A 15,481-nucleotide genomic window follows, 5' to 3' on the forward strand; every position below is an offset into this window, starting at 1 on the left:
GACCTGTGACTTCGCTGGCATTCTGAAGTGATCTCCCTCCCAGCACGTTTATTTTGCAGTTTATTGAGGTGACGGAAATCAGCAGACTTGGGGCATCTTCCCTCCGCTATGAACTAGCTCCGTGACCTTGGGCACGTCCCCTCCCCTCTCCAGGTCTTCATTTTCTCATTTATAAATATAGAGGCTGGATCCGTGTAACCTGTTGGGTCTCTGGCAGCATTAACCAGCTGTAATTATAGGATGCCCAGAAAACAGCAGCTTAATTAACTCTGCAAAATGTAAGGAGAGTAAAAGGTCAGTTCTCTGTAGGAGCAGGTAAGCATTAGCACAGTCCAAGTTTGAGAGTCCTTTCCTGTTTTCAGATTGTTCACCCACATGCCTTTCCTTTGCCCTTTCAAATGTGACATGATTTCTTATTGCTAATTTTCTTTTTCATTTCCTGAGGGTTTCCAAGGAGAAAGCAGGACTCTCTACATTATTCCAGCAATTCTCTTCTGTGGGAGCAAGGTTTGTCATTTAGTTGGAAGGACTCAACTGTATAATTTTTTTTCTTCTTAGATGATTTCCCAGGGAATCGGTAATAGTAAGTTATGTCTGGTTTTAGGAACTGGAGTTCCAGTTTATAATAGGGAGCAAAAAGGAGTACCCTTTAGAAAATTGCATAGTATAATTTACATTTTGCCGTACTTGCTCATTTTAAATTTCTTTGAAGAAGTTTTGAAAAGATCTTGATGAAAGAAATATACTTTTTTTTGTTACTACAGGAAAAATTTCTAGGTTTATTTCTTCTTTCCTTCATGAGAGTATTTAATACGCATAATCTACATGAGGTAAATGTGAAGTCTTCAATTATGTGTCATGCTTCATTTTGTTCAAAAGTTTTGGAGATGTGCCTTCTGAAGGTAATAATCCATTAGAAGTTATATTTGATCACTTTCATTTAATTTGTATTGTGAATCTTGACTATTCATTTCAGTTTCTTCTTTGTTTCCTTAAATGGTATTTTAGGCGGCTTGCCCCATCGTGTAATTGGCATAATAGTTAATTTCATTGAAAGCCCTCTTTAAAAAATTTGAACATGCTATGACTTTCTTGACCCCCAAATTTCCTCCTTTATGCAGAGGGAAGGATTTAACCCAGGTAGCCTTTTCAGTTATCGCTGGTGATGATTATCATGTTAGATCTGTTGCTCAACTTCTGATTCTTGAGAGGACCAGCTGTTTTTACTGAAGTCTCTCCACACAAAGCAGAGATTCAGTAGACAAGTCAGTCATCTGCATCATCCCCATCAAGGCTGGGCTGGTGCTTACTGAGAGAGCAAGAGTGTGACTCTCAGAAGACAGACTGAATAGGGTCAAGGTTTTGAGCCTTTGCCTGTCATAAGCATTTTGGTCATTTGGAAAGCTTATTTAGAAGATTATCTAAGAGAAGGAAATACGCATATTTAAAGAAGGTTAACTAACCTACACTGAACGGTGATGGGAAAGATGGGGAGAGGCAACTCCGTGGAGAATGGGAGGAGAACATCACATAATGGCCTTAACTTTGGTCTCTTGATATGGAATATATTTCTTACAAAGTTTCTTCATTCTTCAGGGATTTTGTTTGTTTGCTTCCTTTTACAAACAGTAATAACAGGGAAGAGCCTTACAAAGTCCATGGGAGATTATGAACTAGGGAAGTGAAATTACTCTGGAGTGGCCATATGAGCAGGAGTGCAATACTCCTGGAATAGAAGAAAAAGCACCTTAGATGCACACAGCACATTGCTTCCACATAACTCAAACCAGTTTTTACAAAGAGGAAAAGGAGCCCTGCTCCCTGACTAAGCATGTGTGATGGAGGAGAATAACATGGAGACTGCTGGTAATTACCATTTTCGTACCGAGGGTCACGTGTCCATGTGGTAGGGTGGGGGGACATGAGGCACCCTGGGCACCAGGAGCTACAGGCCTGGTCCTGGCTCTTTGTGCTACAGATAGGAGCTTGGCCAGTCATTTAAACCTCTCTAGATCTCAGTTTCTCGTTGTAAAAGTGGGAGGTCAGACTTCACGATTTCTAAGAATTTTCCAAATGATTACATTTATGATTTACTTAGAGCATCGGAAAGTAAAGGGTGAGTTTTCCAGATAGCTAAAACCTACCTTTCTCTGTGTCAAAGCGTGCCATTGCCTGAGGCCTCTGGGGTGTTCTCCTGTGTTGCAGTAAGCACAGTATCAAAGAACATGGCACTTCCGATTTACCAAGTGATGTCAAGCTTGTGACCATCTTTACTAGAGGAGAAAAGGAGAGAGCAGGGTAAGAATGACTTTGCCTAAGGGACTACAAGAAGGCTCAGAAATAGAGAGGGGTCGCCAGGAGGGCAGATGGGCGTGTCTATGAGAGTGCCCGGGTGATTGACAGGCACAGCCAGGTCTCATTTGCAGGGCATCCCACCCAGTCATCCTGTTCATGGCCTTGGCAGACTTTCCCATAACAGCCTATTACTCCCTCCTTTAGAAAAAGCAGATACAGGGGATTGGCTGTAGCAAGGCTCAGTTAGAACCCATGGACGCTGAACTTCTTCTGGTTAATTGTTATCCTATTGATCCTCAGGGCCACTGGCCGTAGATTAAGAACATGCACATTGGTTATTCATTTTCTGTGTATTTACATGTAAATGCCACTTTATTGACTTGCAAAATACAGTATTGTCCATTTCAGCATAAATTTGGACACTGACTAATTTGCACTTGTTTAATCTGCAAGCTTGGCAATTTGGGGAAGCCTCCCACCTCCTCCTTTCGTCCTCCCCATAGTCTCACCTCACCCATGCAGCAAAGCCAAGAATGGTATTTTAGGCTATAAAAACACCACTAGATTCCTCTCTAAGCTTTTCTGAAGTTTTAAAATAAGTAAATAAAAATAAGTATCACATAGGCCAGTCTCCCAGTGGGGCCATCTTTGCTGTGCTTTCTGGGTTCACATGGAAGAAAAGCCTTGTGCTCTCCTGTAACCACAGCTCCCTTGTCCAGGAGGGGGACAGGAGCTCATCCAGACAGGAGGGAGCCAGGAGGGTCTAATATCGGTAGCTGCGGCCTCATCCAGGATTGTGTTTATTCAGCTCTTGAGGGTGGTGGCAAGATGTGGGGAAATGGCCAGTAAGTAAAGAAGCAGGGCTGTGTGTACTACGGCTTTGGGCATGGGAGTGAAGCGTGCCACGACTATCCTCTCTGCACACGATCACCATGGGTGAGGATGGGCAGGCACAGGTGGAAGCGGCTTCTGCTTTCTTCCCTTCTCATGCTGGTTCCTCTTTGCTCCTAGAAAAATGCTGTCATAATTGAGCTCGGGATTCTGGAATTACAGCCCACATAGCAGCGTAGCCTGCGGCCTTATTTATCCACGGCTGTGGATTGACTTCTTTTTTATTGATCTAGGCCGATAATCAGGCAGTCTGTTGGGCTGTCTCTAATTATTTTGGCTCTCTTAATTATGGGATTGTGCATGATCCGTTCTGTTCAAATAATTTCTCAGCAAAAAGAATTGACCCAGCTGAGGAGTGCGCGCACCCACCCGGTTCCTATCTGCTCTGCCTTAGCCCTTTGTGTCATGTTAAATGAATCATTTTGCTTCCCTGTTTTCCATTCTCCCTCTCTGTGAACACAGAGAGAATGATATTTATCTTGTGGCTTAAGATTTGGGGTCACTAAATATCAGGCACTAGCAAAATGTGAAATTGTTGCTGTCAGTTCAGTAGGGCCATTCACGCCGACTTCATGTAGTTCAAATCTTTATTTTTTCCTAATTATGAACTTTCATACATACATGCTCATTGTCGAAAATGCAGAAAACTGCAGAGAAGAAAACAAAAATCATCTAGAACCCTGCAAGTTAGTTATATAACCCTGTTAAAAGTTTGATTTATTTTCATCCAGTCTTTATGCAAACATATACACAAGCACTTATTTGAGACAATACGATATATGCTGCTTTGAATCTGGGATTGATCCAAAAGAATTTTCCAATTTTAATCATGTAACCACTTGCATAATATTTTAACTGGGGATGCATAGCCTTCTAGTTAACAAATCTTTCCTGCTTCCATATCTCCTCATAGGCCTTCCCCCCCTCCCCCACAAAAACTGACAGAACATCTATCTGAAATGAAACTTGATCTTATCACTTCTCTGCTAAACCCTTCTGTGGCTCCTGATAACTTCCTGGATGAGGCCTTGTAGTGTAGGGGAAGGGGCTCTTCCTGCCTGGTCTCTGCCCGCCTTCCCTCTTAGAGCTTTAGTTCTTGCCACTTTCCCTCTCATACTTTATATACCTGCTCCAGCCATACCAACCTCCTGCCCGCCAGTCCCTGTGAACACTCCTTCTATACCTTCCCTTTTGCTGTTCTTCTGTCTGGAATGCCCCCTCCTTCCCCAAACACCTCCCACCTCCTGCCCCAGACCTGGCTGACGACTCAAATTTCAAATTCAGAGGCCTTCTCTGACCCCCTCACTGGGAACCCAGCTCTCAGGGATTGCTGTTCAGGAGGCTGTGGTCTGCTTGAATCCCCATCCCTTCACTGACTTCCAGCCCTCTCCAGTCTGTTCTCCACCCTGGGGCAAGAGTGAAGTGTCTTACGTGTGTTTGTTTGTAAAAATCAATTTTGATCATGTCTCCTCCTAGCTAACAATCTGTGGTGACTTCCATTGAGGCTCGCAAGAGACCAAGTCTCACCCTACCTTCAGGCCCTGTGTGGTCTATTCCTCATTTCCCTCTCTAGCACACATCTTCCCTGACACCCCCTCATGCTCTGTCCCCCAGTCCTGCAGGCCTTCCTCTTCAAAGCCCAGTACCTGCCCTTCGTCCTCAAGGACAACCCTGTACATCCGAGGGACTTCTGCCTTCTTGGACTGCCTCCTGTTCTGTGGTCTCCTTTCCGTCAGACCTATAATTTTACATCTAATATTGCTGTTATTTCAATAACGCCACTGCCCTTCACTAGACTCTACACTCTCTGAGGGCAGAGAGTTCGTTTTCATTCGATTTGTAGGTGGGACTGGATGGGGGGAAATCACAAGATCCAATAACTGAGGCTAGACAAGCAATCAGGCTGGAGAAGACCAGTTAGTTCAAGTGGGGGGAGACAGGAAGCCGGACTAAAGGTGATCAGGCATAAAGAGTGCCTGGTCTCTCGTGGTCCTTGCAGTATCATTTGAAATGAATATCGCCAGCCCCATTTTACCGATGAACTAAGAGAGAATTTCATAAAGGTAGCAGTGGGAGGGCCACAATTTAATGTTAAACCAACCTCCAGGATAGGGAGGTGATGTGGAATGAAGAACAAGCTGGTCCAGGCTGTTTGTTAGGAGGTGGTGGGCCTCCTGGCATGGGGCTTGTAGAGTCCCACATGTTCACTTGCCGGTCTCAGGATGTATGTTGGCAGCTGGTAGGCTCAGTGCATGGCCTTACACCAGCCAGGCAGCCAAGTGGTGCAGCCAGAAGCAGAGAGCACTGCGGAGGCTGACTTCATCTCTGCACATGTGTGCTCCTGCTAACTAACGGCGCTCCCTGAGACCGTTTGCGTTGCTCTGCACAAGTGGGCACAGCTGCTGGCCGGAGTGCCAGGGTCCTCAGAGGGCACTGTGCTCAGTCCCCAGCAGTCACCAGGTGCTCAGACTTCAGAAAACCCGGGTACTTGAGCCCTGCAAGGAAATGGAGGTGCCCTTTGCCTGCTAGTCCAGGGCTTTTTAAGTTACTCTTAGAGTTGGCCCGGGACTGTGGGATACCCTGGAACAGTGGTCGGCAAACTCGTTAGTCAACAGAGCCAAATATCAACAGTACAACGATTGAAATTTCTTTTGAGAGCCACATTTTTTGAACTTAAACTTCTTCTAACGCCACTTCTTCAAAATAGACTCGCCCAAGCCGTGGTATTTTGTGGAAGAGCCACACTCAAGGGGCCAAAGAGCCCCATGTGGCTCTCGAGCCGAAGTTTGCCGACCACGGCCCTGGAACATCAGATATCTAGCCCCAGGCTTTGAAAACCAAACAAAGCAAAACAAAAGTCACTGGTGAAAGAGAATAATCCATAAAGGATGTTGCCAGAGAGCTTAAGAGAATTTCTTCAGAAGTTTCTTAAATTAGATTGTTTCTTTTAATTACCTAGTTATCCTTCGGAAACTTGGAACAGTCCCATTTCTTATCAACATATTCCTTGTCAATTATGCACAGGCTCAGGCTTATGGTGCCGAGGGTGATGCTTAAGTACAAGGCAGCTGGAAGTTTTCCCCCTTGGGTTGAGGGGAGTGATAAGAATGCTAATGTGCTGGGCTGGGCTGAGCTGGTGGCACAGAGCCTGGGGGCAGGGTGGGGAGCCGGTGGGGGGCCCTGGAGGGGCAGCTGGGGCAGGGCCGCCACCCCTCAAGGCGAATGGGCGCTGGGTGAATCTTTGATTTTTGTGATTCTGTCTGCCCTCGGTTCTTTGCACTGTATCCCCAAATAGCTGATTTAAGTGATGCTTAGTAAAACTGCTTATTTGCACTTTCTCTTCTTTCTGCTCAGTTGCCTATATCATTCGTGCTGCTGGATGTAAAATTAGGGCTGGGAAACATTGTGTGGGCACTTTCTGATGAGATGTGGGCTGAGATGTGGTGGTGGTGGTGTGTGTGTTATAAGATGCCATGAGCGGTCGTACAGTAGAGCTCTGAACTATATGCAAGTTATCTCGGTCTCTCTTTGTCCTCCAACAAGGATGTGATAAGCACAGGTGGTAAACAGAAAGAGGATTACAGCTCCCCTTCCTGCTGTCATTGGAACCGGACCAGGAGTACATTTGTATTTCAGGCTCAAGCACCTCATGGTTATTTTGACTGTTTGAACTATGTGGTTCGGTAGAATGGGGACTTCAGTTCAGAGGATATGCAGGTGGTGGGTGGGTGGGACAGGTTCTTTCCTCACGCATAGAGAGATCTCCACCAGAGATGGCAGCTCCACTTGGTCAATGGTGAGGTTTCCCCTTCCTATCCTCACTTGAGGGTTAACCACTCCCCCACGCCACCCCACCCCCAACCTGCCATCTGGGGCTCATGTGTGTCCAGGGGCCCTGGGGTTACAGAGAGGTGGAATCTCTTCCCCTGGTGTCCCTCTCCCCGCTCCATTCTTCCAGCACCTTCTTCTCTTTCCAGAGCCTTTCCTCTGCCCCTTCTGGTTTTCCTTGGCCTCCGCCAGGGATTTAGGCACCTGAAAACCTGTTCAGCCAGCAGGCAAGGAAATGCATCCAAAGCTTTGGACCCTGCTTTCCTGGAGTCTGTTTCTGCTTCCTGGTGGGTGGAGGGCAGTGTGAGCACTGGAAATCCACAGACTAATATGATAGAAGCAATGCCACATGTCAATCCTCGCCTGCTCTGTCCTTGTCCATTTAAAGGGACTCATTAGGCATGATCAGATACAGTCATAGTGATTCTCATCTGACAAAGTCTGTGAAGATAGCTGCGAATTGGTTTTTGGAGGCAGATGCTAAGTTCAATGCCAGCTCAGTCACTTGTTAGCCGTGGGACTTCAGGCAGACTATTGAACCTCTCTGAGCCTGTTTCCTCCTCTGTAAAACAGAGGTAATGACAGAACCTGCCTCATGGGGGGAAATGGGCGTAAAGCTCTCAGCATAGAGTCGGGCATGTGGCACGCCCTCAGTAGGTTATCATTTCTATTCAGATCAGCGGTCGCCAACCGGTGGTCCGGGGACCACTGGTGGTCCGTGAGGTCCGAAAGGTTGGTGACCGCTGATGTAGATCCCTCAAGTGGTCGGTGCCTTGTTTTCCTTATATGTAAAAAGGGAAGAATGTCTGCCTTTTGTAACTTACAGAATGTGTGAGAAGGCACTTTGAATACAGCCTAAGAGGCCATGTAATAAATAAGAGTGTGATTATCCTTTTTCCTAGAACTACGCTAACGCAATTCTGGCGGTCTCAAAAGTGTGCTTATCTGCGGCAGATTTCGGTCATGATTTAGCAATGCCCGTGGAGCTGTTGGAGGAAGCAGGGCACATGGGAAACAGTGATAAAGGCTGCCAGAGACAGAGGGCCCTGCCCCTGAATCTTTTGCAGCTGCTACAAATGGCTTTGGGATCTGGCTTCTTCCTGCCGTAAGGTTCTTGCCACTGGAAGGTGGTGAGTGCCGTTCTCTGCTCTCGTTGGAGTGAATTCTTGGTCACCCATCCAATTTGGCAATTTCACTTCTTGTCTCTGGTACCTATCAGACCACCTAATCATGAGAGAGTAAGCTGAAGAAGCTAAAGAAAATGAAATTCGGACTTGTCAGTTTAGCTTGATGATGGCTGAGCCTTTATCTTGACTTAGAAAAAGTAGAGAATATTGTTTAAAATCCGTTTATTTTTTATTTTTTTTTTTAAATGGATTTCCATAACCTGTCAAAGCCCAGGGGTACGACTCTATCAATTATGGAGCCAGCTACCGCACAGGCTCTCTCTTTAGATCCTGCAGGGTGTTTTAAAGGGGCTCCCAGTTTCCATTTATCTTGATATGTATCTGTGACACATCCCCTCATAAATCCAGCAGCCCATCTGGTGAAGGGGACATGAGAACATTGTTCACAGTAGCAAATGTGTTTACGTTTTTTTTCACAGTCTGAGCAGAGCCATTGCCCTTGCCTATATTTTCATGCATTAGCTCTGCCAAACATTGCTTTCCCAATCTCTATATACAGGAGTAATTAGTCAATTCAATTTGATCCAGGGCTCATTCTCATAAAGGGAACAAACTCCTGACAGTGCCACTCCATTAGAAGGATTCTATCAAGACACCTGGAAGGGGCTGACAGTGCATTGTTTTGAAGGACAATTTGCCCGGAACACTGCCAGCCCATTCTGAATGGGGCAGCCTTTCTCCACTAAGTTGCTCTTTTTTGAGTATTTGGGAAATTGCTAACTCCATCAGTGTTTATAGGCCATCAAGGCGCAGGTGGGACACCCCTCCCCATCTCTCTCCCTCCCTTCTTCCCATTTCAGAGTTACAGTTTGTTTTGTTTGTTTTTGTGGTGTCATATTCTAGATGCGGAAAGTATGTCCTCTGTCTAAAAGGCACTTGCTAAATAAATGTTTGTTGAACAAATGAATAAATGAATGCGTGAAAGAGAATAAATGATTGACTTTTGATGGCAAAAAGTAGTGGTTGAGACTTGGCAACTTACTTCCTCCCAAATGCTGAAGATGAGGATGAAATTACAAGTACAGTTGACCCGTGAACAACTCAGATTTGAACTGCTCGGGTCCACTTATATGTGGGTCCCCTCCACCCCCCGACCCATATGTACATTTGGCCCTGCAACCCATGGGTTTCCCATCTGCAAATGCAACCAGCCTTAGATCGAAAACAGTATTTTCACATTCACAAACATGGGTTCCCAACTGCAGGTGCAAAATACTGTTTTCCCTTGGGTCCCAGGTTGTTTGACTCAGGGATTTGAAAGGCCCATGGAGAGTCAACAGTTAAGAGGATTTTCAAATGGGAGGGGATCGGAGCCCTAACCTCCCCTCCATGCCCTCCCCCCACCGCCACAACATTGTTCAAAGGTCAACTGTACATTCGATCCTCATGACAATTCTGTGAGCTTGTATTACCCTTATTTTACAAACATGGAAATGCAGGCTCAGAGTGGGTGAGTTTAGTGCTCTAAGTCACACCGCTGGTTTCAAAGCCAATATTCTAGTTTATACCCTTGCCTGCTGCTTCTTATACACACATATTACATGCAGGGGGGAAAAAAAACAAACCATATTGCCAAGTTTCTTCCTGTTTGAGGGTATACAGGCTTAACCTTTTGATTCAAAAAACAGCCTATATTCACTGATGGGCACATTCACTGAAAAAGTCATGCTGGAGAGAGAGGAAAGCTTAGATTTGCTTCCCACGCTGACTAGATGCCTCCCTGAATCCAGGAGATTTGAACATCAGGTGTGTATTAACAGCAGCTTTAGACCCATGTGCGATTAAGACAGCTTTTGTTCAGACTGTATCGATTCTCTGAGGTCAGCATGTTGTGACCAGACCGAAAGTAACCAACAGCCACTGTGGGTCTGTCCCTGTAACTTGGTATCCCCTGTGGGAAGGAAATAACACAGTGTGTTGTGGTTGAGCATCCACTGAGTCGATGGCTGTATTCGATTTCACATGGGTTGGGGCTGAGGGAACAAGGTACGGGACGGGGTGTCTGTTCCTGTCTGTGTCTGCCTCCCACAGAAGGAATGACATTATCCAATGCCATAATTATACCCCCTTCCCCACATTGGCAACTTTGAGATGGAGACAAAAGAATAGGAATTGCCTCCACACTGGGGTTCTCCCATCTCCAGCTAGAGAGGGAAGGTAAAAAGGAAGGAGAAAATAATAATGGGGAGGGAAGAAGAAGCAGAGAGCAAGCTGCCGGGCTGAAATCCCCCATAGGCCACATAAAATCGCATCCTCTCCAGTGAAGAATACCCATCCCCACAGCTGTGTCACCGACTGTATGTGCCGGGATGGTTCTGAGAAGCGGAGACTCTCTGGTTTTAAATCTTTTATTACGTTTTAGTGTAGATACCCAAAAAAGTACATTAAAGGAAAAGTAAAGCTTAACTCAGGGAAACCAGTGGTCATCCAGAGAAGAGAGTGTGAATGCAGATACTAAAGCTCCACATTACTGAGAAGCTGATTTCTGCATTAGTAATACGAGACAGCTACCGACAATTCTCGAACAAGAGAATATATTGTGGAGAGAGGATCTAAATAAAGAATGACTTTCACATCTTTCAGGTACTTCCTACACCCAAAAGTCTTGCTTTTCACTGCTTTTACTTGAACACCTTCTCCTGGAAATCTCTTCTTTCGTACAATAGCCACCAGCCCCATGAGACCACTGAGCACCTGGAATGTGACTTGTCCAAGAGACGTGCCGTAAGTGGAAAACACACACTCCGTTTCGAAGACCTCGTATGAAAAAGGGATCTAGACTATCTCAACAATTTTCAAAATATCGATTGCGTGTTAAATGAAAATATATGAAAGCTAATCTCACTTGGTTTTTTTTTTGGTGTGGCATTTCGAATATCTAAATGTGCCTTGCACTGTGTTTCTATTGTGCCATCCTAGAGGTACTCATTTTGTACCTCTCGCCTTTCATTTCTGGAGTCTTGATGATGGGGGCTTCAGGACTCATTTCAGCCATTTGAGGCTTAAAAGACAGCACTAAGCCTATTATACACCCACTGCACTTGGTTTATTTATTTTAAGTGTGGGCTGTTCACACCCATGAAAGGAGATGATGAGGACAACCTTTTCTTTTGCCTGCTTAGCACCGGATTCCTCTGAAATCACATCTTTCTGACCAGAACATGGCAGCTACTTTGCCCTGTGACCCCCACGATTGATCTTTCCTTTTAAACTGGGGGGGTGTGCAGTCAGAGCTGGTGGGAAAAGAGTTCTTTACTCTTCGGCCCACGGGTCAGTTCTGGAATTCCCAGTGGCCTTTGAAATGTTTAGGAAACTGTTCACTGACCCTTCCATCCGCTGGAGAACCCGGAGCCTCGGTTACCCTGCTGTTGTCAGCAACTGTTGTTGACATGTCTCTGAACTGTCACGAGCCCAGGAAAAGGTCACGGGCTCAACTCTTAAGGAGTTTGGGAAATCCAAAGGGAGGCCGACTTTCTGATCTATAAGGAAATGACCAAGCCTGAGTACCCAAGCCAGAAGGTGTGGCTCAGCCTCGAACAGCAAACTCAAGCCAGAGAAGGGGGAAGCTGCACGGGCTGCTGTGTTTGGGGAGGGTTTTTTGAATGTAGGCAGCGGCCTGGAGGGACAGTAGGTTTTGGATTGTCCTAAGGCAGTGGTTCTCAACCTTCCTAATGCCGCGACCCTTTAATACAGTTCCTCCTGTGGTGGTGACCCCCAACCATAAAATTATTTTCGTTGCTACTTCGTAACTGTAATTTTGCTACTGTTATGAATCGTCATGTAAATATCTGTGTTTTCCGATGGTCTTAGGCTCTCTACAGCAGCGGTTCTCAACCTGTGGGTCACGAAAATAATTTTATGGTTGGGGGTCACCACAACATGAGGAACTGTATTAAAGGGTTGCGGCATTAGAAAGGTTGAGAACCACTGTTCTAAGGTGTGGGTGTAGGTAGAGGAAGAAATGGGCACCACCTGGCCAGGGCAGGGGTCTGGGAGGTGTGGGGTAGCCCCTGGGGGTCAGTCCCAAGTAAATGTAAGTGAGGTGGGGAGCCAGGGACAGATGCTAGGTACCTGGAGCCTGGGTTTGATTCAGGGGGAAGCCAGTGGTGTGTTCTTGAACAGGGGTGAGACAGAGCTGGACGCTGCAAACCCAGGCTTACTGCTCCCAGGGACCAGCAGGGAAGTCCCCATCTTCTCTTTGCCTAAGTGTGGAAAGTGGCACATCGGCAGGACATTAAACTATGCAATGAACCATTATGTAGCACTTACTCTGTGGCACTTTATTTTTAAATAAACACATAATTCTAAAATAAATACATAATCACATTACGGCGAGAAAACTATTTCCCACTTATAGTGGCCAATTTAAAGAAACATGCGAAGTTAATGATACTGTACAAGGCAGGTGGATAGTGTAAAGCCTAACGGTTCTCACGCTGCACGTAGCGGATGAGTGACTGAGGCTCCAGAGGCCGCCCCGTCTGCACACAGCAGGTTTATGAAGCAGAGGCAAGGCAAGGTGGTCGGAGGGTGGAGAGAACAGCGGCAAGGAGGCCAGTTAGCCGGCTTCCAGGAGTGAGCATGGAGAGGAAACAGGAGAGGCGTCGGGTGGGCCATTGTTCAGGCAGCTGTTGCATGTGTCTGCCTGGGTGCATCTGTGATGCCCATTTCACAGACTCCTCGTGTGTGGCAATGGTTCTGCACAGAGAACGTGGGCAGGTCCCAAGAGCTAACTCATGATTGAAAGCTGACCTTTATTTGACAGTGGACCACACCCTACGAACTAAGTCCTTGAATTACCCTCTTTCATTCCTCACTATAACCCTGTACATTGTCTGCCATTATTCCCCGCTCTTTTCCAGATGAGGGGGCTGAGGCTCCGAGAGGTTACATTTGCCCAAAGCCACGCAGCTGGGACTCAAACTCAAGTTCGTCTGACTGCAAGGCCTTTCGCTAGCACATCTGCTGCCTCCTTCTTGATTGGCACTAACGACATTTTACGGCACGTCCTGTTTCTCACATTTCTCCCTCATTTAACCTGGAATATGGGTTTCTATGACGAAGCTTGGAATTGGATTCATCTCTCTAAGCACCAGAAACAACAGCCATTCTCCAGCCCATAAACCCCGTTCCTAACCCCTGTGCAGCATATTAATAGATCTGATTCTATGGTTAATATCGTCATTAAAGTGGCTCTCCTTGGCCCTTTAAGAAGCTCATTAATCACTAAATATAGACCACAACTCGTCCTTTTCCACCCTCCGCATGCTGCTTCCCCCCATTGTGTGATGCCATCTGGTGCTATGAGATCATGCTTTTTGTGTTCCTTTCCAGAGAGCCAGATTCATTGCTCTCTAAACCCGGAAAGCCAGTTAATTCCAACTGCACGCATGGCTTTGAAAAAATTTGAATCTAATGCCTCCTTGTGGACTTTCACTGTATCACTCTTGACCGTCACATCACATGGAACTTCTGTCTTTACCGCCATCCAGGTACCTGTGTACGCTCCGTCTTTTTATCAGAAGGACCTAATTTGTCTTTGATAAGCCATCAAGAAACTACAGGTCTTTTCCTGTGTGCTTTGTGTTAAGCTTCCATGTGTCAGTTGTGCGTGTGTGCTGGAGGAAGCCAGACCTTAATCATGCACTTTCCTCTTGTAATCGGTTAGACTTTCGGCTATGACAGTGGAACAAGCTTTTCAGAACAAGGAAATAAAACAGCTAATGGCAGGCCTCTGACACTGCTGCTGATCTGTCCTTCACTCCCACGTTCCCTTCTAATTCTGCCCGAAGTCTCTAATCGTCTCCAAGGGAGGGGAGCATCAGGGCTGTAGAACATTTTCTTGCAAACTCAGCTGAGGAGCCCTGGGCTCATCATCAGACTCCCAGTCTTAGGGGTCTGTGAGGACTGCTTGTTACTACTGTCCAGGGCAGACCTTGCCACTCTCCCCACCTCCTTTCTCTTCTCACTCCAGGGGATCCTGGCAGTTTAAATTTAGCCTGGGGGCCTGGCGGGGAAGGAACGGTAACGTGGTGATATGTGCACTGCTTACGTCATTCCTGGCACCGGCTGGACTCCCCTAGGGGAAGCGGGGAGGGGGACTGGGCAGGCTGCTCCCCTCCTTTCTGCTACTCTCCCTGCCCACTGGGATCGAGCCTGTTCCCAGCAAGGGTCAGAGGAGGCGATGGGCCCTGCGGATATTTGCAGTGATATAAAAGGGACCCACACACTTCCTTCCCTAGCACAGGAGTTGTTCCAGAGCCAGCCCTTCTGAGTCTAGAGCAATTTCTCCCCAGTCCACATCCCATCACCAGCATTAAGTATTGTACTTACCGAAATTCCACTGATTATTTTGCATTTATAAGGATTTTTTTTTTAAACAGCTGCCAGGATTAAAGGATGAACATTCACTCACATCTCTTTTAAAATTAATCTAATCAGATTGCATTTATCCCAACAACTGACCAAGATGATTTACAATGGAAGAAGGAAGTCCTGTTGTGTTTTAATTTGAAGGGAGGGTAGATACTTTTATAGGATTCAGAAGGCTTTAGGGGGAAAATAGTCCCATATTAAGTTATGCAGTAAAAGTATGGGTTGGAAGGGAGGACAGTAGAAGGTACTAGAAGTAATGGATACACTTGCCCATTTCAAAATATTGTGCCTCGGGCAGGGAATTTTTCAATATCACCCTTTCTCCCAGGACCCAGAGTTCGGGTCAGTGAAATTCATGTGTAGGAATTACATCAGGTGGCCTGGGGTTAAAGAGGCTCTTTCGGTTGCCTGAAGACCTAATCACCACCTCAGCCGCCTAGCAGAAGGTTGTCGTTATAGAAAAATGTCTCTGGTTTCCAAAAACACACACTTCCTAGTGAACTTTTTGATGCAACCCATTTGAGAGTTAGTGGTTGGACCAGATTCAGACCTATGCAATTTATCTGTGTTAACTTCCTGTTTCAAGCTGATTTCTCCCAACCATCTGTATACTTTTAGGCCATTTCCCCTTGAGGAGTTTTGCATTTAGTTAACACAAACTCAGGGTTGACATGCAATAAAAGGAGTTTAGATCTTTATCCAATTGAATACATTCAAAAGTGAAACGTGGAGTTTTTTTTTTAAAGGTAGCACACTGTAAAAAAAAAGAAAGAAACACGATTTAAAAAAATTATTTCATGTTTTAGGTTTTTACTGCTCTGACTGGCCTCTATTAATGAAAATAATCAAGACACTCCGACGCCCTCCCCCATCCCACTCAGTCTGGAAGACGCTATTCGGCCTCG

The 15,481-nt window shown here is 46.0% G+C and overlaps 1 protein-coding gene across 1 annotated transcript in view; it reads left to right on the forward strand.

The window, feature by feature from the left end:
* TMEM178A (transmembrane protein 178A) overlaps positions 1 to 15,481 on the forward strand; it is a 42,281-nt gene that overhangs the window by 14,528 nt on the left and 12,272 nt on the right. The gene's annotated exons all lie outside the window — the stretch shown is intronic.

Source organism: Eptesicus fuscus, chromosome 16, assembly GCF_027574615.1.
Source record: "Eptesicus fuscus isolate TK198812 chromosome 16, DD_ASM_mEF_20220401, whole genome shotgun sequence".
Taxonomy (NCBI): domain Eukaryota; kingdom Metazoa; phylum Chordata; class Mammalia; order Chiroptera; family Vespertilionidae; genus Eptesicus; species Eptesicus fuscus.